Source organism: Aplidium turbinatum, chromosome 6 (assembly GCF_918807975.1).
Source record: "Aplidium turbinatum chromosome 6, kaAplTurb1.1, whole genome shotgun sequence".
Classification (NCBI taxonomy): domain Eukaryota; kingdom Metazoa; phylum Chordata; class Ascidiacea; order Aplousobranchia; family Polyclinidae; genus Aplidium; species Aplidium turbinatum.
Genome location: NC_137477.1, coordinates 28,608,363 through 28,630,026, shown reverse-complemented (window position 1 = coordinate 28,630,026; position 21,664 = coordinate 28,608,363). Strand labels below are relative to the sequence as shown.

The 21,664-nt window shown below is 41.3% G+C and overlaps 57 non-coding genes across 57 annotated transcripts; all 57 read left to right on the top strand.

The window, feature by feature from the left end:
* Positions 1-62: 62 nt before the first annotated feature.
* Positions 63-181, top strand: LOC145773146 (5S ribosomal RNA). Its single transcript, XR_014289550.1, has one exon. It is a non-coding gene; the product is annotated as a 5S ribosomal RNA (ribosomal RNA).
* A 227-nt stretch (positions 182-408) lies between these two features.
* On the top strand, positions 409-527 carry LOC145773145 (5S ribosomal RNA). The gene has a single exon (XR_014289549.1). It is a non-coding gene; the product is annotated as a 5S ribosomal RNA (ribosomal RNA).
* Positions 528-760: 233 nt separating this feature from the next.
* Positions 761-879, top strand: LOC145773144 (5S ribosomal RNA). The gene has a single exon (XR_014289548.1). It is a non-coding gene; the product is annotated as a 5S ribosomal RNA (ribosomal RNA).
* Positions 880-1,101: 222 nt separating this feature from the next.
* On the top strand, positions 1,102-1,220 carry LOC145773143 (5S ribosomal RNA). The gene has a single exon (XR_014289547.1). It is a non-coding gene; the product is annotated as a 5S ribosomal RNA (ribosomal RNA).
* Positions 1,221-1,441: 221 nt separating this feature from the next.
* Positions 1,442-1,560, top strand: LOC145773142 (5S ribosomal RNA). The gene has a single exon (XR_014289546.1). It is a non-coding gene; the product is annotated as a 5S ribosomal RNA (ribosomal RNA).
* A 221-nt stretch (positions 1,561-1,781) lies between these two features.
* On the top strand, positions 1,782-1,900 carry LOC145773141 (5S ribosomal RNA). Its single transcript, XR_014289545.1, has one exon. It is a non-coding gene; the product is annotated as a 5S ribosomal RNA (ribosomal RNA).
* A 216-nt stretch (positions 1,901-2,116) lies between these two features.
* LOC145773372 (5S ribosomal RNA) lies at positions 2,117-2,235 on the top strand. The gene has a single exon (XR_014289763.1). It is a non-coding gene; the product is annotated as a 5S ribosomal RNA (ribosomal RNA).
* A 222-nt stretch (positions 2,236-2,457) lies between these two features.
* LOC145773139 (5S ribosomal RNA) lies at positions 2,458-2,576 on the top strand. The gene has a single exon (XR_014289543.1). It is a non-coding gene; the product is annotated as a 5S ribosomal RNA (ribosomal RNA).
* Positions 2,577-2,797: 221 nt separating this feature from the next.
* LOC145773138 (5S ribosomal RNA) lies at positions 2,798-2,916 on the top strand. The gene has a single exon (XR_014289542.1). It is a non-coding gene; the product is annotated as a 5S ribosomal RNA (ribosomal RNA).
* Positions 2,917-3,137: 221 nt separating this feature from the next.
* LOC145773343 (5S ribosomal RNA) lies at positions 3,138-3,256 on the top strand. The gene has a single exon (XR_014289736.1). It is a non-coding gene; the product is annotated as a 5S ribosomal RNA (ribosomal RNA).
* Positions 3,257-3,477: 221 nt separating this feature from the next.
* Positions 3,478-3,596, top strand: LOC145773137 (5S ribosomal RNA). The gene has a single exon (XR_014289541.1). It is a non-coding gene; the product is annotated as a 5S ribosomal RNA (ribosomal RNA).
* Positions 3,597-3,813: 217 nt separating this feature from the next.
* On the top strand, positions 3,814-3,932 carry LOC145773136 (5S ribosomal RNA). Its single transcript, XR_014289540.1, has one exon. It is a non-coding gene; the product is annotated as a 5S ribosomal RNA (ribosomal RNA).
* A 222-nt stretch (positions 3,933-4,154) lies between these two features.
* Positions 4,155-4,273, top strand: LOC145773385 (5S ribosomal RNA). Its single transcript, XR_014289775.1, has one exon. It is a non-coding gene; the product is annotated as a 5S ribosomal RNA (ribosomal RNA).
* A 221-nt stretch (positions 4,274-4,494) lies between these two features.
* LOC145773327 (5S ribosomal RNA) lies at positions 4,495-4,613 on the top strand. Its single transcript, XR_014289721.1, has one exon. It is a non-coding gene; the product is annotated as a 5S ribosomal RNA (ribosomal RNA).
* A 217-nt stretch (positions 4,614-4,830) lies between these two features.
* Positions 4,831-4,949, top strand: LOC145773135 (5S ribosomal RNA). Its single transcript, XR_014289539.1, has one exon. It is a non-coding gene; the product is annotated as a 5S ribosomal RNA (ribosomal RNA).
* A 217-nt stretch (positions 4,950-5,166) lies between these two features.
* LOC145773134 (5S ribosomal RNA) lies at positions 5,167-5,285 on the top strand. Its single transcript, XR_014289538.1, has one exon. It is a non-coding gene; the product is annotated as a 5S ribosomal RNA (ribosomal RNA).
* A 222-nt stretch (positions 5,286-5,507) lies between these two features.
* Positions 5,508-5,626, top strand: LOC145773342 (5S ribosomal RNA). Its single transcript, XR_014289735.1, has one exon. It is a non-coding gene; the product is annotated as a 5S ribosomal RNA (ribosomal RNA).
* Positions 5,627-5,847: 221 nt separating this feature from the next.
* On the top strand, positions 5,848-5,966 carry LOC145773326 (5S ribosomal RNA). The gene has a single exon (XR_014289720.1). It is a non-coding gene; the product is annotated as a 5S ribosomal RNA (ribosomal RNA).
* Positions 5,967-6,183: 217 nt separating this feature from the next.
* Positions 6,184-6,302, top strand: LOC145773371 (5S ribosomal RNA). Its single transcript, XR_014289762.1, has one exon. It is a non-coding gene; the product is annotated as a 5S ribosomal RNA (ribosomal RNA).
* A 221-nt stretch (positions 6,303-6,523) lies between these two features.
* On the top strand, positions 6,524-6,642 carry LOC145773370 (5S ribosomal RNA). Its single transcript, XR_014289761.1, has one exon. It is a non-coding gene; the product is annotated as a 5S ribosomal RNA (ribosomal RNA).
* Positions 6,643-6,864: 222 nt separating this feature from the next.
* Positions 6,865-6,983, top strand: LOC145773133 (5S ribosomal RNA). Its single transcript, XR_014289537.1, has one exon. It is a non-coding gene; the product is annotated as a 5S ribosomal RNA (ribosomal RNA).
* A 2,587-nt stretch (positions 6,984-9,570) lies between these two features.
* LOC145773132 (5S ribosomal RNA) lies at positions 9,571-9,689 on the top strand. The gene has a single exon (XR_014289536.1). It is a non-coding gene; the product is annotated as a 5S ribosomal RNA (ribosomal RNA).
* Positions 9,690-9,911: 222 nt separating this feature from the next.
* Positions 9,912-10,030, top strand: LOC145773131 (5S ribosomal RNA). The gene has a single exon (XR_014289535.1). It is a non-coding gene; the product is annotated as a 5S ribosomal RNA (ribosomal RNA).
* Positions 10,031-10,257: 227 nt separating this feature from the next.
* LOC145773130 (5S ribosomal RNA) lies at positions 10,258-10,376 on the top strand. The gene has a single exon (XR_014289534.1). It is a non-coding gene; the product is annotated as a 5S ribosomal RNA (ribosomal RNA).
* A 221-nt stretch (positions 10,377-10,597) lies between these two features.
* Positions 10,598-10,716, top strand: LOC145773128 (5S ribosomal RNA). The gene has a single exon (XR_014289532.1). It is a non-coding gene; the product is annotated as a 5S ribosomal RNA (ribosomal RNA).
* Positions 10,717-10,938: 222 nt separating this feature from the next.
* LOC145773126 (5S ribosomal RNA) lies at positions 10,939-11,057 on the top strand. The gene has a single exon (XR_014289531.1). It is a non-coding gene; the product is annotated as a 5S ribosomal RNA (ribosomal RNA).
* Positions 11,058-11,289: 232 nt separating this feature from the next.
* Positions 11,290-11,408, top strand: LOC145773125 (5S ribosomal RNA). The gene has a single exon (XR_014289530.1). It is a non-coding gene; the product is annotated as a 5S ribosomal RNA (ribosomal RNA).
* A 222-nt stretch (positions 11,409-11,630) lies between these two features.
* On the top strand, positions 11,631-11,749 carry LOC145773320 (5S ribosomal RNA). Its single transcript, XR_014289714.1, has one exon. It is a non-coding gene; the product is annotated as a 5S ribosomal RNA (ribosomal RNA).
* A 221-nt stretch (positions 11,750-11,970) lies between these two features.
* LOC145773124 (5S ribosomal RNA) lies at positions 11,971-12,089 on the top strand. The gene has a single exon (XR_014289529.1). It is a non-coding gene; the product is annotated as a 5S ribosomal RNA (ribosomal RNA).
* A 222-nt stretch (positions 12,090-12,311) lies between these two features.
* Positions 12,312-12,430, top strand: LOC145773357 (5S ribosomal RNA). Its single transcript, XR_014289748.1, has one exon. It is a non-coding gene; the product is annotated as a 5S ribosomal RNA (ribosomal RNA).
* Positions 12,431-12,651: 221 nt separating this feature from the next.
* LOC145773123 (5S ribosomal RNA) lies at positions 12,652-12,770 on the top strand. The gene has a single exon (XR_014289528.1). It is a non-coding gene; the product is annotated as a 5S ribosomal RNA (ribosomal RNA).
* Positions 12,771-12,987: 217 nt separating this feature from the next.
* Positions 12,988-13,106, top strand: LOC145773369 (5S ribosomal RNA). Its single transcript, XR_014289760.1, has one exon. It is a non-coding gene; the product is annotated as a 5S ribosomal RNA (ribosomal RNA).
* A 227-nt stretch (positions 13,107-13,333) lies between these two features.
* Positions 13,334-13,452, top strand: LOC145773386 (5S ribosomal RNA). The gene has a single exon (XR_014289776.1). It is a non-coding gene; the product is annotated as a 5S ribosomal RNA (ribosomal RNA).
* A 221-nt stretch (positions 13,453-13,673) lies between these two features.
* On the top strand, positions 13,674-13,792 carry LOC145773122 (5S ribosomal RNA). Its single transcript, XR_014289527.1, has one exon. It is a non-coding gene; the product is annotated as a 5S ribosomal RNA (ribosomal RNA).
* A 222-nt stretch (positions 13,793-14,014) lies between these two features.
* LOC145773121 (5S ribosomal RNA) lies at positions 14,015-14,133 on the top strand. Its single transcript, XR_014289526.1, has one exon. It is a non-coding gene; the product is annotated as a 5S ribosomal RNA (ribosomal RNA).
* Positions 14,134-14,354: 221 nt separating this feature from the next.
* LOC145773120 (5S ribosomal RNA) lies at positions 14,355-14,473 on the top strand. Its single transcript, XR_014289525.1, has one exon. It is a non-coding gene; the product is annotated as a 5S ribosomal RNA (ribosomal RNA).
* Positions 14,474-14,695: 222 nt separating this feature from the next.
* On the top strand, positions 14,696-14,814 carry LOC145773119 (5S ribosomal RNA). The gene has a single exon (XR_014289524.1). It is a non-coding gene; the product is annotated as a 5S ribosomal RNA (ribosomal RNA).
* Positions 14,815-15,036: 222 nt separating this feature from the next.
* Positions 15,037-15,155, top strand: LOC145773383 (5S ribosomal RNA). Its single transcript, XR_014289773.1, has one exon. It is a non-coding gene; the product is annotated as a 5S ribosomal RNA (ribosomal RNA).
* A 221-nt stretch (positions 15,156-15,376) lies between these two features.
* Positions 15,377-15,495, top strand: LOC145773118 (5S ribosomal RNA). Its single transcript, XR_014289523.1, has one exon. It is a non-coding gene; the product is annotated as a 5S ribosomal RNA (ribosomal RNA).
* A 222-nt stretch (positions 15,496-15,717) lies between these two features.
* LOC145773116 (5S ribosomal RNA) lies at positions 15,718-15,836 on the top strand. The gene has a single exon (XR_014289521.1). It is a non-coding gene; the product is annotated as a 5S ribosomal RNA (ribosomal RNA).
* Positions 15,837-16,058: 222 nt separating this feature from the next.
* Positions 16,059-16,177, top strand: LOC145773115 (5S ribosomal RNA). The gene has a single exon (XR_014289520.1). It is a non-coding gene; the product is annotated as a 5S ribosomal RNA (ribosomal RNA).
* A 216-nt stretch (positions 16,178-16,393) lies between these two features.
* LOC145773368 (5S ribosomal RNA) lies at positions 16,394-16,512 on the top strand. Its single transcript, XR_014289759.1, has one exon. It is a non-coding gene; the product is annotated as a 5S ribosomal RNA (ribosomal RNA).
* Positions 16,513-16,734: 222 nt separating this feature from the next.
* LOC145773114 (5S ribosomal RNA) lies at positions 16,735-16,853 on the top strand. The gene has a single exon (XR_014289519.1). It is a non-coding gene; the product is annotated as a 5S ribosomal RNA (ribosomal RNA).
* Positions 16,854-17,074: 221 nt separating this feature from the next.
* LOC145773113 (5S ribosomal RNA) lies at positions 17,075-17,193 on the top strand. The gene has a single exon (XR_014289518.1). It is a non-coding gene; the product is annotated as a 5S ribosomal RNA (ribosomal RNA).
* A 222-nt stretch (positions 17,194-17,415) lies between these two features.
* On the top strand, positions 17,416-17,534 carry LOC145773112 (5S ribosomal RNA). Its single transcript, XR_014289517.1, has one exon. It is a non-coding gene; the product is annotated as a 5S ribosomal RNA (ribosomal RNA).
* Positions 17,535-17,755: 221 nt separating this feature from the next.
* LOC145773110 (5S ribosomal RNA) lies at positions 17,756-17,874 on the top strand. Its single transcript, XR_014289516.1, has one exon. It is a non-coding gene; the product is annotated as a 5S ribosomal RNA (ribosomal RNA).
* A 222-nt stretch (positions 17,875-18,096) lies between these two features.
* On the top strand, positions 18,097-18,215 carry LOC145773109 (5S ribosomal RNA). The gene has a single exon (XR_014289515.1). It is a non-coding gene; the product is annotated as a 5S ribosomal RNA (ribosomal RNA).
* Positions 18,216-18,436: 221 nt separating this feature from the next.
* On the top strand, positions 18,437-18,555 carry LOC145773108 (5S ribosomal RNA). The gene has a single exon (XR_014289514.1). It is a non-coding gene; the product is annotated as a 5S ribosomal RNA (ribosomal RNA).
* Positions 18,556-18,772: 217 nt separating this feature from the next.
* Positions 18,773-18,891, top strand: LOC145773107 (5S ribosomal RNA). Its single transcript, XR_014289513.1, has one exon. It is a non-coding gene; the product is annotated as a 5S ribosomal RNA (ribosomal RNA).
* Positions 18,892-19,112: 221 nt separating this feature from the next.
* On the top strand, positions 19,113-19,231 carry LOC145773106 (5S ribosomal RNA). Its single transcript, XR_014289512.1, has one exon. It is a non-coding gene; the product is annotated as a 5S ribosomal RNA (ribosomal RNA).
* Positions 19,232-19,453: 222 nt separating this feature from the next.
* Positions 19,454-19,572, top strand: LOC145773341 (5S ribosomal RNA). Its single transcript, XR_014289734.1, has one exon. It is a non-coding gene; the product is annotated as a 5S ribosomal RNA (ribosomal RNA).
* A 221-nt stretch (positions 19,573-19,793) lies between these two features.
* On the top strand, positions 19,794-19,912 carry LOC145773104 (5S ribosomal RNA). Its single transcript, XR_014289510.1, has one exon. It is a non-coding gene; the product is annotated as a 5S ribosomal RNA (ribosomal RNA).
* Positions 19,913-20,129: 217 nt separating this feature from the next.
* LOC145773339 (5S ribosomal RNA) lies at positions 20,130-20,248 on the top strand. Its single transcript, XR_014289732.1, has one exon. It is a non-coding gene; the product is annotated as a 5S ribosomal RNA (ribosomal RNA).
* Positions 20,249-20,469: 221 nt separating this feature from the next.
* Positions 20,470-20,588, top strand: LOC145773103 (5S ribosomal RNA). The gene has a single exon (XR_014289509.1). It is a non-coding gene; the product is annotated as a 5S ribosomal RNA (ribosomal RNA).
* Positions 20,589-20,805: 217 nt separating this feature from the next.
* Positions 20,806-20,924, top strand: LOC145773367 (5S ribosomal RNA). Its single transcript, XR_014289758.1, has one exon. It is a non-coding gene; the product is annotated as a 5S ribosomal RNA (ribosomal RNA).
* A 220-nt stretch (positions 20,925-21,144) lies between these two features.
* LOC145773102 (5S ribosomal RNA) lies at positions 21,145-21,263 on the top strand. Its single transcript, XR_014289508.1, has one exon. It is a non-coding gene; the product is annotated as a 5S ribosomal RNA (ribosomal RNA).
* Positions 21,264-21,496: 233 nt separating this feature from the next.
* Positions 21,497-21,615, top strand: LOC145773101 (5S ribosomal RNA). Its single transcript, XR_014289507.1, has one exon. It is a non-coding gene; the product is annotated as a 5S ribosomal RNA (ribosomal RNA).
* Positions 21,616-21,664: the final 49 nt, after the last annotated feature.

Here is a 21,664-nt window from a genome sequence, read left to right as displayed (position 1 = left end):
CAATTTGCTTTAGAGCTTCGTTCAAAAAGCAAGATAAAAGCGTTAGTTTAAATTGCACTGACGCCTACGACCATATCACGTTGAGAACACCCCATCTCGTCCGATCTGGGAAGTTAAGCAACGTCGAGCCTGGTTAGTACTTGGATGGGTGACCGCCTGGGAATACCAGGTGTTGTAGGCTTTTTTCTTTTCTTTTCTTTTCTTTTAATCTTTAATGAAAGATATCTCGATACTATTACATTTAGGACAAAAATTTATTCATTTTACGTCATGAAAAGAGACCATTTCGCGAAAAACCTGGCATCGAATCCCAGCCTGGGCAGCTACGTTTCAAACGAGATTGCTTCAATTTGCTTTGGAGCTTCGTTCAAAAAGCAAGATAAAAGCGTTAGTTTAAATTGCACTGACGCCTACGACCATATCACGTTGAGAACACCCCATCTCGTCCGATCTGGGAAGTTAAGCAACGTCGAGCCTGGTTAGTACTTGGATGGGTGACCGCCTGGGAATACCAGGTGTTGTAGGCTTTTTTCTTTTTCTTTTCTTTTCTTTTCTTTTAATCTTTAATGAAAGATATCTCGATACTATTACATTTAGGACAAAAATTTATTCATTTTACGTCATGAAAAGAGACCATTTCGCGAAAAACCTGGCATCGAATCCCAGCCTGGGCAGCTACGTTTCAAACGAGTTTGCTTCAATTTGCTTTGGAGCTTCGTTCAAAAAGCAAGATAAAAGCGTTAGTTTAAATTGCACTGACGCCTACGACCATATCACGTTGAGAACACCCCATCTCGTCCGATCTGGGAAGTTAAGCAACGTCGAGCCTGGTTAGTACTTGGATGGGTGACCGCCTGGGAATACCAGGTGTTGTAGGCTTTTTTCTTTTCTTTTCTTTTAATCTTTAATGAAAGATATCTCGATACTATTACATTTAGGACAAAAATTTATTCATTTTACGTCATGAAAAGAGACCATTTCGCGAAAAACCTGGCATCGAATCCCAGCCTGGGCAGCTACGTTTCAAACGAGTTTGCTTCAATTTGCTTTGGAGCTTCGTTCAAAAAGCAAGATAAAAGCGTTAGTTTAAATTGCACTGACGCCTACGACCATATCACGTTGAGAACACCCCATCTCGTCCGATCTGGGAAGTTAAGCAACGTCGAGCCTGGTTAGTACTTGGATGGGTGACCGCCTGGGAATACCAGGTGTTGTAGGCTTTTTTCTTTTCTTTCTTTTGATCTTTAATGAAAGATATCTCGATACTATTACATTTAGGACAAAAATTTATTCATTTTACGTCATGAAAAGAGACCATTTCGCGAAAAACCTGGCATCGAATCCCAGCCTGGGCAGCTACGTTTCAAACGAGATTGCTTCAATTTGCTTTAGAGCTTCGTTCAAAAAGCAAGATAAAAGCGTTAGTTTAAATTGCACTGACGCCTACGACCATATCACGTTGAGAACACCCCATCTCGTCCGATCTGGGAAGTTAAGCAACGTCGAGCCTGGTTAGTACTTGGATGGGTGACCGCCTGGGAATACCAGGTGTTGTAGGCTATTTTCTTTTCTTTCTTTTAATCTTTAATGAAAGATATCTCGATATTATTTCCCTTTGGACAAAAAGTTATGCACTTTACGTCATGAAAAGAGACCATTTTGCAAAAAACCTGGCATCGAATTCCAGCCTGGACAGCTACGTTTGAAAGGAGACTGCTTCAATTTGCTTTAGAGCTTCGTTCAAAAAGCAAGATAAAAGCGTTAGTTTAAATTGCACTGACGCCTACGACCATATCACGTTGAGAACACCCCATCTCGTCCGATCTGGGAAGTTAAGCAACGTCGAGCCTGGTTAGTACTTGGATGGGTGACCGCCTGGGAATACCAGGTGTTGTAGGCTTTTTCTTTTCTTTTGATCTTTAATGAAAGATATCTCGATACTATTACATTTAGGACAAAAATTTATTCATTTTACGTCATGAAAAGAGACCATTTCGCGAAAAACCTGGCATCGAATCCCAGCCTGGGCAGCTACGTTTCAAACGAGATTGCTTCAATTTGCTTTGGAGCTTCGTTCAAAAAGCAAGATAAACGCGTTAGTTTAAATTGCACTGACGCCTACGACCATATCACGTTGAGAACACCCCATCTCGTCCGATCTGGGAAATTAAGCAACGTCGAGCCTGGTTAGTACTTGGATGGGTGACCGCCTGGGAATACCAGGTGTTGTAGGCTTTTTTCTTTTCTTTTCTTTTAATCTTTAATGAAAGATATCTCGATACTATTACATTTAGGACAAAAATTTATTCATTTTACGTCATGAAAAGAGACCATTTCGCGAAAAACCTGGCATCGAATCCCAGCCTGGGCAGCTACGTTTCAAACGAGATTGCTTCAATTTGCTTTAGAGCTTCGTTCAAAAAGCAAGATAAAAGCGTTAGTTTAAATTGCACTGACGCCTACGACCATATCACGTTGAGAACACCCCATCTCGTCCGATCTGGGAAGTTAAGCAACGTCGAGCCTGGTTAGTACTTGGATGGGTGACCGCCTGGGAATACCAGGTGTTGTAGGCTTTTTTCTTTTCTTTCTTTTGATCTTTAATGAAAGATATCTCGATACTATTACATTTAGGACAAAAATTTATTCATTTTACGTCATGAAAAGAGACCATTTCGCGAAAAACCTGGCATCGAATCCCAGCCTGGGCAGCTACGTTTCAAACGAGATTGCTTCAATTTGCTTTAGAGCTTCGTTCAAAAAGCAAGATAAAAGCGTTAGTTTAAATTGGACTGACGCCTACGACCATATCACGTTGAGAACACCCCATCTCGTCCGATCTGGGAAGTTAAGCAACGTCGAGCCTGGTTAGTACTTGGATGGGTGACCGCCTGGGAATACCAGGTGTTGTAGGCTTTTTCTTTTCTTTTCTTTTGATCTTTAATGAAAGATATCTCGATACTATTACATTTAGGACAAAAATTTATTCATTTTACGTCATGAAAAGAGACCATTTCGCGAAAAACCTGGCATCGAATCCCAGCCTGGGCAGCTACGTTTCAAACGAGATTGCTTCAATTTGCTTTAGAGCTTCGTTCAAAAAGCAAGATAAAAGCGTTAGTTTAAATTGCACTGACGCCTACGACCATATCACGTTGAGAACACCCCGTCTCGTCCGATCTGGGAAGTTAAGCAACGTCGAGCCTGGTTAGTACTTGGATGGGTGACCGCCTGGGAATACCAGGTGTTGTAGGCTTTTTTCTTTTCTTTCTTTTAATCTTTAATGAAAGATATCTCGATATTATTTCCCTTTGGACAAAAAGTTATGCACTTTACGTCATGAAAAGAGACCATTTTGCGAAAAACCTGGCATCGAATTCCAGCCTGGACAGCTACGTTTGAAAGGAGACTGCTTCAATTTGCTTTTGAGCTTCGTTCAAAAAGCAAGATAAAAGCGTTAGTTTAAATTGCACTGACGCCTACGACCATATCACGTTGAGAACACCCCATCTCGTCCGATCTGGGAAGTTAAGCAACGTCGAGCCTGGTTAGTACTTGGATGGGTGACCGCCTGGGAATACCAGGTGTTGTAGGCTTTTTTCTTTTCTTTTGATCTTTAATGAAAGATATCTCGATACTATTACATTTAGGACAAAAATTTATTCATTTTACGTCATGAAAAGAGACCATTTCGCGAAAAACCTGGCATCGAATCCCAGCCTGGGCAGCTACGTTTCAAACGAGATTGCTTCAATTTGCTTTGGAGCTTCGTTCAAAAAGCAAGATAAACGCGTTAGTTTAAATTGCACTGACGCCTACGACCATATCACGTTGAGAACACCCCATCTCGTCCGATCTGGGAAGTTAAGCAACGTCGAGCCTGGTTAGTACTTGGATGGGTGACCGCCTGGGAATACCAGGTGTTGTAGGCTTTTTTCTTTTCTTTTCTTTTGATCTTTAATGAAAGATATCTCGATACTATTACATTTAGGACAAAAATTTATTCATTTTACGTCATGAAAAGAGACCATTTCGCGAAAAACCTGGCATCGAATCCCAGCCTGGGCAGCTACGTTTCAAACGAGATTGCTTCAATTTGCTTTAGAGCTTCGTTCAAAAAGCAAGATAAAAGCGTTAGTTTAAATTGCACTGACGCCTACGACCATATCACGGTGAGAACACCCCGTCTCGTCCGATCTGGGAAGTTAAGCAACGTCGAGCCTGGTTAGTACTTGGATGGGTGACCGCCTGGGAATACCAGGTGTTGTAGGCTTTTTTCTTTTCTTTCTTTTAATCTTTAATGAAAGATATCTCGATATTATTTCCCTTTGGACAAAAAGTTATGCACTTTACGTCATGAAAAGAGACCATTTTGCGAAAAACCTGGCATCGAATTCCAGCCTGGACAGCTACGTTTGAAAGGAGACTGCTTCAATTTGCTTTAGAGCTTCGTTCAAAAAGCAAGATAAAAGCGTTAGTTTAAATTGCACTGACGCCTACGACCATATCACGTTGAGAACACCCCATCTCGTCCGATCTGGGAAGTTAAGCAACGTCGAGCCTGGTTAGTACTTGGATGGGTGACCGCCTAGGAATACCAGGTGTTGTAGGCTTTTTTCTTTTCTTTTGATCTTTAATGAAAGATATCTCGATACTATTACATTTAGGACAAAAATTTATTCATTTTACGTCATGAAAAGAGACCATTTCGCGAAAAACCTGGCATCGAATCCCAGCCTGGGCAGCTACGTTTCAAACGAGATTGCTTCAATTTGCTTTAGAGCTTCGTTCAAAAAGCAAGATAAACGCGTTAGTTTAAATTGCACTGACGCCTACGACCATATCACGTTGAGAACACCCCATCTCGTCCGATCTGGGAAGTTAAGCAACGTCGAGCCTGGTTAGTACTTGGATGGGTGACCGCCTGGGAATACCAGGTGTTGTAGGCTTTTTTCTTTTCTTTTGATCTTTAATGAAAGATATCTCGATACTATTACATTTAGGACAAAAATTTATTCATTTTACGTCATGAAAAGAGACCATTTCGCGAAAAACCTGGCATCGAATCCCAGCCTGGGCAGCTACGTTTCAAACGAGATTGCTTCAATTTGCTTTAGAGCTTCGTTCAAAAAGCAAGATAAACGCGTTAGTTTAAATTGCACTGACGCCTACGACCATATCACGTTGAGAACACCCCATCTCGTCCGATCTGGGAAGTTAAGCAACGTCGAGCCTGGTTAGTACTTGGATGGGTGACCGCCTGGGAATACCAGGTGTTGTAGGCTTTTTTCTTTTCTTTTCTTTTGATCTTTAATGAAAGATATCTCGATACTATTACATTTAGGACAAAAATTTATTCATTTTACGTCATGAAAAGAGACCATTTCGCGAAAAACCTGGCATCGAATCCCAGCCTGGGCAGCTACGTTTCAAACGAGATTGCTTCAATTTGCTTTAGAGCTTCGTTCAAAAAGCAAGATAAAAGCGTTAGTTTAAATTGCACTGACGCCTACGACCATATCACGTTGAGAACACCCCGTCTCGTCCGATCTGGGAAGTTAAGCAACGTCGAGCCTGGTTAGTACTTGGATGGGTGACCGCCTGGGAATACCAGGTGTTGTAGGCTTTTTTCTTTTCTTTCTTTTAATCTTTAATGAAAGATATCTCGATATTATTTCCCTTTGGACAAAAAGTTATGCACTTTACGTCATGAAAAGAGACCATTTTGCGAAAAACCTGGCATCGAATCCCAGCCTGGACAGCTACGTTTGAAAGGAGACTGCTTCAATTTGCTTTAGAGCTTCGTTCAAAAAGCAAGATAAAAGCGTTAGTTTAAATTGCACTGACGCCTACGACCATATCACGTTGAGAACACCCCATCTCGTCCGATCTGGGAAGTTAAGCAACGTCGAGCCTGGTTAGTACTTGGATGGGTGACCGCCTAGGAATACCAGGTGTTGTAGGCTTTTTTCTTTTCTTTTGATCTTTAATGAAAGATATCTCGATACTATTACATTTAGGACAAAAATTTATTCATTTTACGTCATGAAAAGAGACCATTTCGCGAAAAACCTGGCATCGAATCCCAGCCTGGGCAGCTACGTTTCAAACGAGATTGCTTCAATTTGCTTTAGAGCTTCGTTCAAAAAGCAAGATAAACGCGTTAGTTTAAATTGCACTGACGCCTACGACCATATCACGTTGAGAACACCCCATCTCGTCCGATCTGGGAAATTAAGCAACGTCGAGCCTGGTTAGTACTTGGATGGGTGACCGCCTGGGAATACCAGGTGTTGTAGGCTTTTTTCTTTTCTTTCTTTTAATCTTTAATGAAAGATATCTCGATATTATTTCCCTTTGGACAAAAAGTTATGCACTTTACGTCATGAAAAGAGACCATTTCGCGAAAAACCTGGCATCGAATCCCAGCCTGGGCAGCTACGTTTCAAACGAGATTGCTTCAATTTGCTTTAGAGCTTCGTTCAAAAAGCAAGATAAACGCGTTAGTTTAAATTGCACTGACGCCTACGACCATATCACGTTGAGAACACCCCATCTCGTCCGATCTGGGAAATTAAGCAACGTCGAGCCTGGTTAGTACTTGGATGGGTGACCGCCTGGGAATACCAGGTGTTGTAGGCTTTTTTCTTTTCTTTTCTTTTGATCTTTAATGAAAGATATCTCGATACTATTACATTTAGGACAAAAATTTATTCATTTTACGTCATGAAAAGAGACCATTTCGCGAAAAACCTGGCATCGAATCCCAGCCTGGGCAGCTACGTTTCAAACGAGTTTGCTTCAATTTGCTTTGGAGCTTCGTTCAAAAAGCAAGATAAAAGCGTTAGTTTAAATTGCACTGACGCCTACGACCATATCACGTTGAGAACACCCCATCTCGTCCGATCTGGGAAGTTAAGCAACGTCGAGCCTGGTTAGTACTTGGATGGGTGACCGCCTGGGAATACCAGGTGTTGTAGGCTTTTTTCTTTTCTTTCTTTTGATCTTTAATGAAAGATATCTCGATATTATTTCCCTTTGGACAAAAAGTTATGCACTTTACGTCATGAAAAGAGACCATTTTGCGAAAAACCTGGCATCGAATCCCAGCCTGGGCAGCTACGTTTGAAAGGAGACTGCTTCAATTTGCTTTAGAGCAGGGCTTCCCGATTGGGGGTGCTCGCACCCCCTGGGGGTGCGAGTAGGTGTTGCTAGGGGTGCGAGAATCCACCGAGGAATAAGAGCTATACCGTAGGCTATATAGAGATGGATTTTGTTTAACGAGAGAGGTGATGATTGTCTCTCAGAGCATTCTATGTTGGCCTATACAGCACAATGCACAACAACAAGAAAATACCACCCGACGAGTTGCTGATAACAAAAAGGCTGTGGTCCGAACCTCACGTGATTGGTGGCGGGATAATGCGATGATATTGTGTCAGCAATTTCCTCATTGTTTGTAATTGTTTGCTTATTGTTGGCAATTTCTTATCGTACACATGGGCGCCGATCCCTATAGGACAGCGGGGACATGTCTCCACCATCTTTTTACATGTCCCCACCATCTTTTTTCATTATTTTTATAACGTAAAAGGGAAAATATTAACCGAATGTCACAATTTTATTAGTCAGACGTTTAAAATCTATTGAAAGGAGGGGACAACATTTTTGTTTTATGGGAGGAAACCCCGTAGCGGTCAAGCTGAAATAAAAAATCTCAACGTCTTGCTAAATATGTGCATTGTGGGGCACATATTTACTAATCTAATTGTATCAAAAGCTGTTGTAGCTTCGCCGTTTATTCGAGATGCTCCAAGTTCCACACAAGAACTCGGAAAGCTAGGCCTATAGGCTAAAAGGTTTCTGGGAAATTCAAGCATATGTACCTGAATTTTTATTCTAAAGAGTCTTTGCCTCAGGCTGCATCAAAACTGAAACTAATTTGTCCAACCAGATTGCTCACACGTGCAGCTGCTGTAAAAGCAGTGCTTGATGATTCTAACGTCAGTATAATAATAAGTCAGTATTGGAAGCCATAGAAGCAGCCGTGAGTCAAATTGATACAAATGTAGCAACAACTGCAATTTGGCTTTTGAAACCTTTTTCTCGTGGGTCAAGTGTGCTTAGGTTATTAGCGGCATTGTCTGTCATTCAGTGTATGAAACGTTTTAACAAAGCCTTGCAAGGTTGCATGGTGACTGTGGCTGGCATGCTTGAAGTTGAATGTACTAAACTTTGTAAGTTAGTAGCCTACTGCTCCGCCATCTACGCAATGAAGAAGAATTTCATCGTGTCTTTGTAAATGCTGAGAGGCTAATGGAAGATTGCAACCCTGAATCATTGAAACTGTCACGTCCCAAAAAGATACCAAATCGTCTTCAGCATGGACATGGCTAACCTCCTCAACTTTCAAACACCAGAGACGAAATATCGGTCAGAGTATTTTGCAGTCATTGACAGCGCCCAGCAAAATCTTACTAACTATTTCAAGTCGACCGTTCTAGAGCACTATAAAATTCTACAAGAATCACTCTTTAGTGGAAAGATACAATCACTTGTGGTAGACGATTATTCTGAGTTCTCTGACACAGAATCCCTTGCACAAGAACTAAGTTATGCTTCTTTCGAAAGCAGTACAATGGAAAGTGGGTGGAAGATTTTTGAATGATAGGCTATTCAAGAAGATGCCATCCGCTGGTCGGCAAATGTTTCCGAAAGTGGAACTTTTTGTGCGACTTTTGCTCATTTCACCAGCCAGCTCGTGTTCAGCTGAATGGTCATTTTCAACTTTGCGACGTGTCAAAACTTGGTTACGATCTACCATGTCACAGAAACGACTAAATCGTGCAACGGCACAAGGTTTTGAATTCGATCAACCTTCATGACCTCTCCAAGGACTTCGTTTTTAATTCGCCGGAGACTCGTTGCCGAGTGTTGGGACGTCTGCTGTCCAATGCTGACACTGACAATTAAAATATATAGGCCTATACATCGCATTAGACTTGTACCTACTGTATTAGTTTGTTTGTCAGAACAGACCCCCGATCTTTCTAGCTCGCTTCGCTCGTCGCCCCTTCCTACCTTTCCTAGTAAATGTCCCCACCAATTTTAGAGAGCGATCGGCGCCCATGATCGTACATATTGGGAAAGAACGCTTTTCACGTTGTTGACTGTGGATTGACTTACGAAAAGGAATGTGTCAGGAACTAGTCGAACAGATAATTGCAAAGAGGCAGGAGAAAAGTCAAAGATCTTGAATAACGCCATTGTATTCTCAGTTTGTGTTATTTCTTTAGGCTATTTATTCGCTTTTGCATTTTGTGTGATTTCGTTCTTGAAGGCTGCCCTTTTTGCTATTCGTTAGCCATATAAAGGCCGGTGAGCGGCTTTTCTGCTTTGTTTTTGTACGTAGTTTGAATTTTTTTTCAGAACCACTTCGCTTCAAAACAGGGGGTGCGAGAGTGGCTTCATCAATCCTATGGGGTGCGGGGTGATAAACGAATCGGGAAGCCCTGCTTTAGAGCTTCGTTCAAAAAGCAAGATAAAAGCCTTAGTTTAAATTTCACTGACGCCTACGACCATATCACGTTGAGAACACCCCATCTCGTCCGATCTGGGAAGTTAAGCAACGTCGAGCCTGGTTAGTACTTGGATGGGTGACCGCCTGGGAATACCAGGTGTTGTAGGCTTTTTTCTTTTCTTTTCTTTTAATCTTTAATGAAAGATATCTCGATACTATTACATTTAGGACAAAAATTTATTCATTTTACGTCATGAAAAGAGACCATTTCGCGAAAAACCTGGCATCGAATCCCAGCCTGGGCAGCTACGTTTCAAACGAGATTGCTTCAATTTGCTTTCGAGCTTCGTTCAAAAAGCAAGATAAAAGCGTTAGTTTAAATTGCACTGACGCCTACGACCATATCACGTTGAGAACACCCCATCTCGTCCGATCTGGGAAGTTAAGCAACGTCGAGCCTGGTTAGTACTTGGATGGGTGACCGCCTGGGAATACCAGGTGTTGTAGGCTTTTTTCTTTTCTTTTCTTTTCTTTTAATCTTTAATGAAAGATATCTCGATACTATTACATTTAGGACAAAAATTTATTCATTTTACGTCATGAAAAGAGACCATTTCGCGAAAAACCTGGCATCGAATCCCAGCCTGGGCAGCTACGTTTCAAACGAGATTGCTTCAATTTGCTTTAGAGCTTCGTTCAAAAAGCAAGATAAAAGCGTTAGTTTAAATTGCACTGACGCCTACGACCATATCACGTTGAGAACACCCCATCTCGTCCGATCTGGGAAGTTAAGCAACGTCGAGCCTGGTTAGTACTTGGATGGGTGACCGCCTGGGAATACCAGGTGTTGTAGGCTTTTTTCTTTTCTTTCTTTTGATCTTTAATGAAAGATATCTCGATACTATTACATTTAGGACAAAAATTTATTCATTTTACGTCATGAAAAGAGACCATTGCGCGAAAAACCTGGCATCGAATCCCAGCCTGGGCAGCTACGTTTCAAACGAGATTGCTTCAATTTGCTTTAGAGCTTCGTTCAAAAAGCAAGATAAACGCGTTAGTTTAAATTGCACTGACGCCTACGACCATATCACGTTGAGAACACCCCATCTCGTCCGATCTGGGAAGTTAAGCAACGTCGAGCCTGGTTAGTACTTGGATGGGTGACCGCCTGGGAATACCAGGTGTTGTAGGCTTTTTTCTTTTCTTTTCTTTTAATCTTTAATGAAAGATATCTCGATACTATTACATTTAGGACAAAAATTTATTCATTTTACGTCATGAAAAGAGACCATTTCGCGAAAAACCTGGCATCGAATCCCAGCCTGGGCAGCTACGTTTCAAACGAGATTGCTTCAATTTGCTTTGGAGCTTCGTTCAAAAAGCAAGATAAAAGCGTTAGTTTAAATTGCACTGACGCCTACGACCATATCACGTTGAGAACACCCCATCTCGTCCGATCTGGGAAGTTAAGCAACGTCGAGCCTGGTTAGTACTTGGATGGGTGACCGCCTGGGAATACCAGGTGTTGTAGGCTTTTTTCTTTTCTTTTCTTTTCTTTTCTTTTAATCTTTAATGAAAGATATCTCGATACTATTACATTTAGGACAAAAATTTATTCATTTTACGTCATGAAAAGAGACCATTTCGCGAAAAACCTGGCATCGAATCCCAGCCTGGGCAGCTACGTTTCAAACGAGATTGCTTCAATTTGCTTTAGAGCTTCGTTCAAAAAGCAAGATAAAAGCGTTAGTTTAAATTGCACTGACGCCTACGACCATATCACGTTGAGAACACCCCATCTCGTCCGATCTGGGAAGTTAAGCAACGTCGAGCCTGGTTAGTACTTGGATGGGTGACCGCCTGGGAATACCAGGTGTTGTAGGCTTTTTTCTTTTCTTTTCTTTTAATCTTTAATGAAAGATATCTCGATACTATTACATTTAGGACAAAAATTTATTCATTTTACGTCATGAAAAGAGACCATTTCGCGAAAAACCTGGCATCGAGTCCCAGCCTGGGCAGCTACGTTTCAAACGAGATTGCTTCAATTTGCTTTAGAGCTTCGTTCAAAAAGCAAGATAAAAGCGTTAGTTTAAATTGCACTGACGCCTACGACCATATCACGTTGAGAACACCCCATCTCGTCCGATCTGGGTAGTTAAGCAACGTCGAGCCTGGTTAGTACTTGGATGGGTGACCGCCTGGGAATACCAGGTGTTGTAGGCTTTTTTCTTTTCTTTCTTTTGATCTTTAATGAAAGATATCTCGATACTATTACATTTAGGACAAAAATTTATTCATTTTACGTCATGAAAAGAGACCATTTCGCGAAAAACCTGGCATCGAATCCCAGCCTGGGCAGCTACGTTTCAAACGAGATTGCTTCAATTTGCTTTAGAGCTTCGTTCAAAAAGCAAGATAAAAGCGTTAGTTTAAATTGCACTGACGCCTACGACCATATCACGTTGAGAACACCCCATCTCGTCCGATCTGGGAAGTTAAGCAACGTCGAGCCTGGTTAGTACTTGGATGGGTGACCGCCTGGGAATACCAGGTGTTGTAGGCTTTTTTCTTTTCTTTTCTTTTGATCTTTAATGAAAGATATCTCGATACTATTACATTTAGGACAAAAATTTATTCATTTTACGTCATGAAAAGAGACCATTGCGCGAAAAACCTGGCATCGAATCCCAGCCTGGGCAGCTACGTTTCAAACGAGATTGCTTCAATTTGCTTTAGAGCTTCGTTCAAAAAGCAAGATAAACGCGTTAGTTTAAATTGCACTGACGTCTACGACCATATCACGTTGAGAACACCCCATCTCGTCCGATCTGGGAAGTTAAGTAACGTCGAGCCTGGTTAGTACTTGGATGGGTGACCGCCTGGGAATACCAGGTGTTGTAGGCTATTTTCTTTTCTTTCTTTTAATCTTTAATGAAAGATATCTCGATATTATTTCCCTTTGGACAAAAAGTTATGCACTTTACGTCATGAAAAGAGACCATTTTGCGAAAAACCTGGCATCGAATTCCAGCCTGGACAGCTACGTTTGAAAGGAGACTGCTTCAATTTGCTTTAGAGCTTCGTTCAAAAAGCAAGATAAAAGCGTTAGTTTAAATTGCACTGACGCCTACGACCATATCACGTTGAGAACACCCCATCTCGTCCGATCTGGGAAGTTAAGCAACGTCGAGCCTGGTTAGTACTTGGATGGGTGACCGCCTGGGAATACCAGGTGTTGTAGGCTTTTTTCTTTTCTTTTGATCTTTAATGAAAGATATCTCGATACTATTACATTTAGGACAAAAATTTATTCATTTTACGTCATGAAAAGAGACCATTTCGCAAAAAACCTGGCATCGAATCCCAGCCTGGGCAGCTACGTTTCAAACGAGATTGCTTCAATTTGCTTTAGAGCTTCGTTCAAAAAGCAAGATAAACGCGTTAGTTTAAATTGCACTGACGCCTACGACCATATCACGTTGAGAACACCCCATCTCGTCCGATCTGGGAAATTAAGCAACGTCGAGCCTGGTTAGTACTTGGATGGGTGACCGCCTGGGAATACCAGGTGTTGTAGGCTTTTTTCTTTTCTTTTCTTTTCTTTTAATCTTTAATGAAAGATATCTCGATACTATTACATTTAGGACAAAAATTTATTCATTTTACGTCATGAAAAGAGACCATTTCGCGAAAAACCTGGCATCGAATCCCAGCCTGGGCAGCTACGTTTCAAACGAGATTGCTTCAATTTGCTTTAGAGCTTCGTTCAAAAAGCAAGATAAAAGCGTTAGTTTAAATTGCACTGACGCCTACGACCATATCACGTTGAGAACACCCCATCTCGTCCGATCTGGGAAGTTAAGCAACGTCGAGCCTGGTTATTACTTGGATGGGTGACCGCCTGGGAATACCAGGTGTTGTAGGTTTTTATCTTTTCTTTCTTTTGATCTTTAATGAAAGATATCTCGATACTATTACATTTAGGACAAAAATTTATTCATTTTACGTCATGAAAAGAGACCATTTCGCGAAAAACCTGGCATCGAATCCCAGCCTGGGCAGCTACGTTTCAAACGAGATTGCTTCAATTTGCTTTAGAGCTTCGTTCAAAAAGCAAGATAAACGCGTTAGTTTAAATTGCACTGACGCCTACGACCATATCACGTTGAGAACACCCCATCTCGTCCGATCTGGGAAGTTAAGCAACGTCGAGCCTGGTTAGTACTTGGATGGGTGACCGCCTGGGAATACCAGGTGTTGTAGGCTTTTTTCTTTTCTTTTCTTTTAATCTTTAATGAAAGATATCTCGATACTATTACATTTAGGACAAAAATTTATTCATTTTACGTCATGAAAAGAGACCATTTCGCGAAAAACCTGGCATCGAATCCCAGCCTGGGCAGCTACGTTTCAAACGAGATTGCTTCAATTTGCTTTAGAGCTTCGTTCAAAAAGCAAGATAAAAGCGTTAGTTTAAATTGCACTGACGCCTACGACCATATCACGTTGAGAACACCCCATCTCGTCCGATCTGGGAAGTTAAGCAACGTCGAGCCTGGTTAGTACTTGGATGGGTGACCGCCTGGGAATACCAGGTGTTGTAGGCTTTTTTCTTTTCTTTCTTTTGATCTTTAATGAAAGATATCTCGATACTATTACATTTAGGACAAAAATTTATTCATTTTACGTCATGAAAAGAGACCATTTCGCGAAAAACCTGGCATCGAATCCCAGCCTGGGCAGCTACGTTTCAAACGAGATTGCTTCAATTTGCTTTAGAGCTTCGTTCAAAAAGCAAGATAAAAGCGTTAGTTTAAATTGCACTGACGCCTACGACCATATCACGTTGAGAACACCCCATCTCGTCCGATCTGGGAAGTTAAGCAACGTCGAGCCTGGTTAGTACTTGGATGGGTGACCGCCTGGGAATACCAGGTGTTGTAGGCTTTTTTCTTTTCTTTTCTTTTGATGTTTAATGAAAGATATCTCGATACTATTACATTTAGGACAAAAATTTATTCATTTTACGTCATGAAAAGAGACCATTTCGCGAAAAACCTGGCATCGAATCCCAGCCTGGGCAGCTACGTTTCAAACGAGATTGCTTCAATTTGCTTTAGAGCTTCGTTCAAAAAGCAAGATAAAAGCGTTAGTTTAAATTGCACTGACGCCTACGACCATATCACGTTGAGAACACCCCATCTCGTCCGATCTGGGAAGTTAAGCAACGTCGAGCCTGGTTAGTACTTGGATGGGTGACCGCCTGGGAATACCAGGTGTTGTAGGCTTTTTTCTTTTCTTTTCTTTTAATCTTTAATGAAAGATATCTCGATACTATTACATTTAGGACAAAAATTTATTCATTTTACGTCATGAAAAGAGACCATTTCGCGAAAAACCTGGCATCGAATCCCAGCCTGGGCAGCTACGTTTCAAACGAGATTGCTTCAATTTGCTTTGGAGCTTCGTTCAAAAAGCAAGATAAAAGCGTTAGTTTAAATTGCACTGACGCCTACGACCATATCACGTTGAGAACACCCCATCTCGTCCGATCTGGGAAGTTAAGCAACGTCGAGCCTGGTTAGTACTTGGATGGGTGACCGCCTGGGAATACCAGGTGTTCTAGGCTTTTTTCTTTTCTTTCTTTTGATCTTTAATGAAAGATATCTCGATATTATTTCCCTTTGGACAAAAAGTTATGCACTTTACGTCATGAAAAGAGACCATTTTGCGAAAAACCTGGCATCGAATCCCAGCCTGGGCAGCTACGTTTGAAAGGAGACTGCTTCAATTTGCTTTAGAGCTTCGTTCAAAAAGCAAGATAAAAGCCTTAGTTTAAATTTCACTGACGCCTACGACCATATCACGTTGAGAACACCCCATCTCGTCCGATCTGGGAAGTTAAGCAACGTCGAGCCTGGTTAGTACTTGGATGGGTGACCGCCTGGGAATACCAGGTGTTGTAGGCTTTTTTCTTTTCTTTTCTTTTGATCTTTAATGAAAGATATCTCGATACTATTACATTTAGGACAAAAATTTATTCATTTTACGTCATGAAAAGAGACCATTTCGCGAAAAACCTGGCATCGAATCCCAGCCTGGGCAGCTACGTTTCAAACGAGATTGCTTCAATTTGCTTTAGAGCTTCGTTCAAAAAGCAAGATAAACGCGTTAGTTTAAATTGCACTGACGCCTACGACCATATCACGTTGAGAACACCCCATCTCGTCCGATCTGGGAAGTTAAGCAACGTCGAGCCTGGTTAGTACTTGGATGGGTGACCGCCTGGGAATACCAGGTGTTGTAGGCTATTTTCTTTTCTTTTCTTTTAATCTTTAATGAAAGATATCTCGATATTATTTCCCTTTGGACAAAAAGTTATGCACTTTACGTCATGAAAAGAGACCATTTTGCAAAAAACCTGGCATCGAATTCCAGCCTGGACAGCTACGTTTGAAAGGAGACTGCTTCAATTTGCTTTAGAGCTTCGTTCAAAAAGCAAGATAAAAGCGTTAGTTTAAATTGCACTGACGCCTACGACCATATCACGTTGAGAACACCCCATCTCGTCCGATCTGGGAAGTTAAGCAACGTCGAGCCTGGTTAGTACTTGGATGGGTGACCGCCTGGGAATACCAGGTGTTGTAGGCTTTTTCTTTTCTTTTGATCTTTAATGAAAGATATCTCGATACTATTACATTTAGGACAAAAATTTATTCATTTTACGTCATGAAAAGAGACCATTTCGCGAAAAACCTGGCATCGAATCCCAGCCTGGGCAGCTACGTTTCAAACGAGATTGCTTCAATTTGCTTTAGAGCTTCGTTCAAAAAGCAAGATAAACGCGTTAGTTTAAATTGCACTGACGCCTACGACCATATCACGTTGAGAACACCCCATCTCGTCCGATCTGGGAAATTAAGCAACGTCGAGCCTGGTTAGTACTTGGATGGGTGACCGCCTGGGAATACCAGGTGTTGTAGGCTTTTTTCTTTTCTTTTCTTTTAATCTTTAATGAAAGATATCTCGATACTATTACATTTAGGACAAAAATTTATTCATTTTACGTCATGAAAAGAGACCATTTCGCGAAAAACCTGGCATCGAATCCCAGCCTGGGCAGCTACGTTTCAAACGAGATTGCTTCAATTTGCTTTAGAGCTTCGTTCAAAAAGCAAGATAAAAGCGTTAGTTTAAATTGCACTGACGCCTACGACCATATCACGTTGAGAACACCCCATCTCGTCCGATCTGGGAAGTTAAGCAACGTCGAGCCTGGTTAGTACTTGGATGGGTGACCGCCTGGGAATACCAGGTGTTGTAGGCTTTTTTCTTTTCTTTCTTTTGATCTTTAATGAAAGATATCTCGATACTATTACATTTAGGACAAAAATTTATTCATTTTACGTCATGAAAAGAGACCATTTCGCGAAAAACCTGGCATCGAATCCCAGCCTGGGCAGCTACGTTTCAAACGAGATTGCTTCAATTTGCTGTAGAGCTTCGTTCAAAAAGCAAGATAAAAGCGTTAGTTTAAATTGCACTGACGCCTACGACCATATCACGTTGAGAACACCCCATCTCGTCCGATCTGGGAAGTTAAGCAACGTCGAGCCTGGTTAGTACTTGGATGGGTGACCGCCTGGGAATACCAGGTGTTGTAGGCTTTTTTCTTTTCTTTTCTTTTAATCTTTAATGAAAGATATCTCGATACTATTACATTTAGGACAAAAATTTATTCATTTTACGTCATGAAAAGAGACCATTTCGCGAAAAACCTGGCATCGAATCCCAGCCTGGGCAGCTACGTTTCAAACGAGATTGCTTCAATTTGCTTTGGAGCTTCGTTCAAAAAGCAAGATAAAAGCGTTAGTTTAAATTGCACTGACGCCTACGACCATATCACGTTGAGAACACCCCATCTCGTCCGATCTGGGAAGTTAAGCAACGTCGAGCCTGGTTAGTACTTGGATGGGTGACCGCCTGGGAATACCAGGTGTTGTAGGCTTTTTTCTTTTCTTTCTTTTGATCTTTAATGAAAGATATCTCGATACTATTACATTTAGGACAAAAATTTATTCATTTTACGTCATGAAAAGAGACCATTTCGCGAAAAACCTGGCATCGAATCCCAGCCTGGGCAGCTACGTTTCAAACGAGATTGCTTCAATTTGCTTTGGAGCTTCGTTCAAAAAGCAAGATAAAAGCGTTAGTTTAAATTGCACTGACGCCTACGACCATATCACGTTGAGAACACCCCATCTCGTCCGATCTGGGAAGTTAAGCAACGTCGAGCCTGGTTAGTACTTGGATGGGTGACCGCCTGGGAATACCAGGTGTTGTAGGCTTTTTTCTTTTCTTTTCTTTTGATGTTTAATGAAAGATATCTCGATACTATTACATTTAGGACAAAAATTTATTCATTTTACGTCATGAAAAGAGACCATTTCGCGAAAAACCTGGCATCGAATCCCAGCCTGGGCAGCTACGTTTCAAACGAGATTGCTTCAATTTGCTTTAGAGCTTCGTTCAAAAAGCAAGATAAAAGCGTTAGTTTAAATTGCACTGACGCCTACGACCATATCACGTTGAGAACACCCCATCTCGTCCGATCTGGGAAGTTAAGCAACGTCGAGCCTGGTTAGTACTTGGATGGGTGACCGCCTGGGAATACCAGGTGTTGTAGGCTTTTTTCTTTTCTTTCTTTTGATCTTTAATGAAAGATATCTCGATACTATTACATTTAGGACAAAAATTTATTCATTTTACGTCATGAAAAGAGACCATTTCGCGAAAAACCTGGCATCGAATCCCAGCCTGGGCAGCTACGTTTCAAACGAGATTGCTTCAATTTGCTTTGGAGCTTCGTTCAAAAAGCAAGATAAAAGCGTTAGTTTAAATTGCACTGACGCCTACGACCATATCACGTTGAGAACACCCCATCTCGTCCGATCTGGGAAGTTAAGCAACGTCGAGCCTGGTTAGTACTTGGATGGGTGACCGCCTGGGAATACCAGGTGTTGTAGGCTTTTTTCTTTTCTTTTAATCTTTAATGAAAGATATCTCGATACTATTACATTTAGGACAAAAATTTATTCATTTTACGTCATGAAAAGAGACCATTTCGCGAAAAACCTGGCATCGAATCCCAGCCTGGGCAGCTACGTTTCAAACGAGATTGCTTCAATTTGCTTTGGAGCTTCGTTCAAAAAGCAAGATAAAAGCGTTAGTTTAAATTGCACTGACGCCTACGACCATATCACGTTGAGAACACCCCATCTCGTCCGATCTGGGAAGTTAAGCAACGTCGAGCCTGGTTAGTACTTGGATGGGTGACCGCCTGGGAATACCAGGTGTTGTAGGCTTTTTTCTTTTCTTTCTTTTGATCTTTAATGAAAGATATCTCGATACTATTACATTTAGGACAAAAATTTATTCATTTTACGTCATGAAAAGAGACCATTTCGCGAAAAACCTGGCATCGAATCCCAGCCTGGGCAGCTACGTTTCAAACGAGATTGCTTCAATTTGCTTTAGAGCTTCGTTCAAAAAGCAAGATAAAAGCGTTAGTTTAAATTGCTCTGACGCCTACGACCATATCACGTTGAGAACACCCCATCTCGTCCGATCTGGGAAGTTAAGCAACGTCGAGCCTGGTTAGTACTTGGATGGGTGACCGCCTGGGAATACCAGGTGTTGTAGGCTTTTTTCTTTTCTTTTCTTTTGATGTTTAATGAAAGATATCTCGATACTATTACATTTAGGACAAAAATTTATTCATTTTACGTCATGAAAAGAGACCATTTCGCGAAAAACCTGGCATCGAATCCCAGCCTGGGCAGCTACGTTTCAAACGAGATTGCTTCAATTTGCTTTAGAGCTTCGTTCAAAAAGCAAGATAAAAGCGTTAGTTTAAATTGCACTGACGCCTACGACCATATCACGTTGAGAACACCCCGTCTCGTCCGATCTGGGAAGTTAAGCAACGTCGAGCCTGGTTAGTACTTGGATGGGTGACCGCCTGGGAATACCAGGTGTTGTAGGCTTTTTTCTTTTCTTTCTTTTAATCTTTAATGAAAGATATCTCGATATTATTTCCCTTTGGACAAAAAGTTATGCATTTTACGTCATGAAAAGAGACCATTTTGCGAAAAACCTGGCATCGAATTCCAGCCTGGACAGCTACGTTTGAAAGGAGACTGCTTCAATTTGCTTTAGAGCTTCGTTCAAAAAGCAAGATAAAAGCGTTAGTTTAAATTGCACTGACGCCTACGACCATATCACGTTGAGAACACCCCATCTCGTCCGATCTGGGAAGTTAAGCAACGTCGAGCCTGGTTAGTACTTGGATGGGTGACCGCCTGGGAATACCAGGTGTTGTAGGCTTTTTTCTTTTCTTTTGATCTTTAATGAAAGATATCTCGATACTATTACATTTAGGACAAAAATTTATTCATTTTACGTCATGAAAAGAGACCATTTCGCGAAAAACCTGGCATCGAATCCCAGCCTGGGCAGCTACGTTTCAAACGAGATTGCTTCAATTTGCTTTAGAGCTTCGTTCAAAAAGCAAGATAAAAGCGTTAGTTTAAATTGCACTGACGCCTACGACCATATCACGTTGAGAACACCCCGTCTCGTCCGATCTGGGAAGTTAAGCAACGTCGAGCCTGGTTAGTACTTGGATGGGTGACCGCCTGGGAATACCAGGTGTTGTAGGCTTTTTTCTTTTCTTTCTTTTAATCTTTAATGAAAGATATCTCGATATTATTTCCCTTTGGACAAAAAGTTATGCATTTTACGTCATGAAAAGAGACCATTTTGCGAAAAACCTGGCATCGAATTCCAGCCTGGACAGCTACGTTTGAAAGGAGACTGCTTCAATTTGCTTTAGAGCTTCGTTCAAAAAGCAAGATAAAAGCGTTAGTTTAAATTGCACTGACGCCTACGACCATATCACGTTGAGAACACCCCATCTCGTCCGATCTGGGAAGTTAAGCAACGTCGAGCCTGGTTAGTACTTGGATGGGTGACCGCCTGGGAATACCAGGTGTTGTAGGCTTTTTTCTTTTCTTTTGATCTTTAATGAAAGATATCTCGATACTATTACATTTAGGACAAAAATTTATTCATTTTACGTCATGAAAAGAGACCATTTCGCGAAAAACCTGGCATCGAATCCCAGCCTGGGCAGCTACGTTTCAAACGAGATTGCTTCAATTTGCTTTAGAGCTTCGTTCAAAAAGCAAGATAAACGCGTTAGTTTAAATTGCACTGACGCCTACGACCATATCACGTTGAGAACACCCCATCTCGTCCGATCTGGGAAATTAAGCAACGTCGAGCCTGGTTAGTACTTGGATGGGTGACCGCCTGGGAATACCAGGTGTTGTAGGCTTTTTTTTTTTATTCTTTTAATCTTTAATGAAAGATATCTCGATATTATTTCCCTTTGGACAAAAAGTTATGCACTTTACATCATGAAAAGAGACCATTTTGCGAAAAACCTGGCATCGAATCCCAGCCTGGACAGCTACGTTTGAAACGAGATTGCTTCAATTTGCTTTAGAGCTTCGTTCAAAAAGCAAGATAAAAGCGTTAGTTTAAATTGCACTGACGCCTACGACCATATCACGTTGAGAACACCCCATCTCGTCCGATCTGGGAAGTTAAGCAACGTCGAGCCTGGTTAGTACTTGGATGGGTGACCGCCTGGGAATACCAGGTGTTGTAGGCTTTTTTCTTTTTCTTTTCTTTTCTTTTCTTTTAATCTTTAATGAAAGATATCTCGATACTATTACATTTAGGACAAAAATTTATTCATTTTACGTCATGAAAAGAGACCATTTCGCGAAAAACCTGGCATCGAATCCCAGCCTGGGCAGCTACGTTTCAAACGAGATTGCTTCAATTTGCTTTGGAGCTTCGTTCAAAAAGCAAGATAAAAGCGTTAGTTTAAATTGCACTGACGCCTACGACCATATCACGTTGAGAACACCCCATCTCGTCCGATCTGGGAAGTTAAGCAACGTCGAGCCTGGTTAGTACTTGGATGGGTGACCGCCTGGGAATACCAGGTGTTGTAGGCTTTTTTCTTTTCTTTTCTTTTAATCTTTAATGAAAGATATCTCGATACTA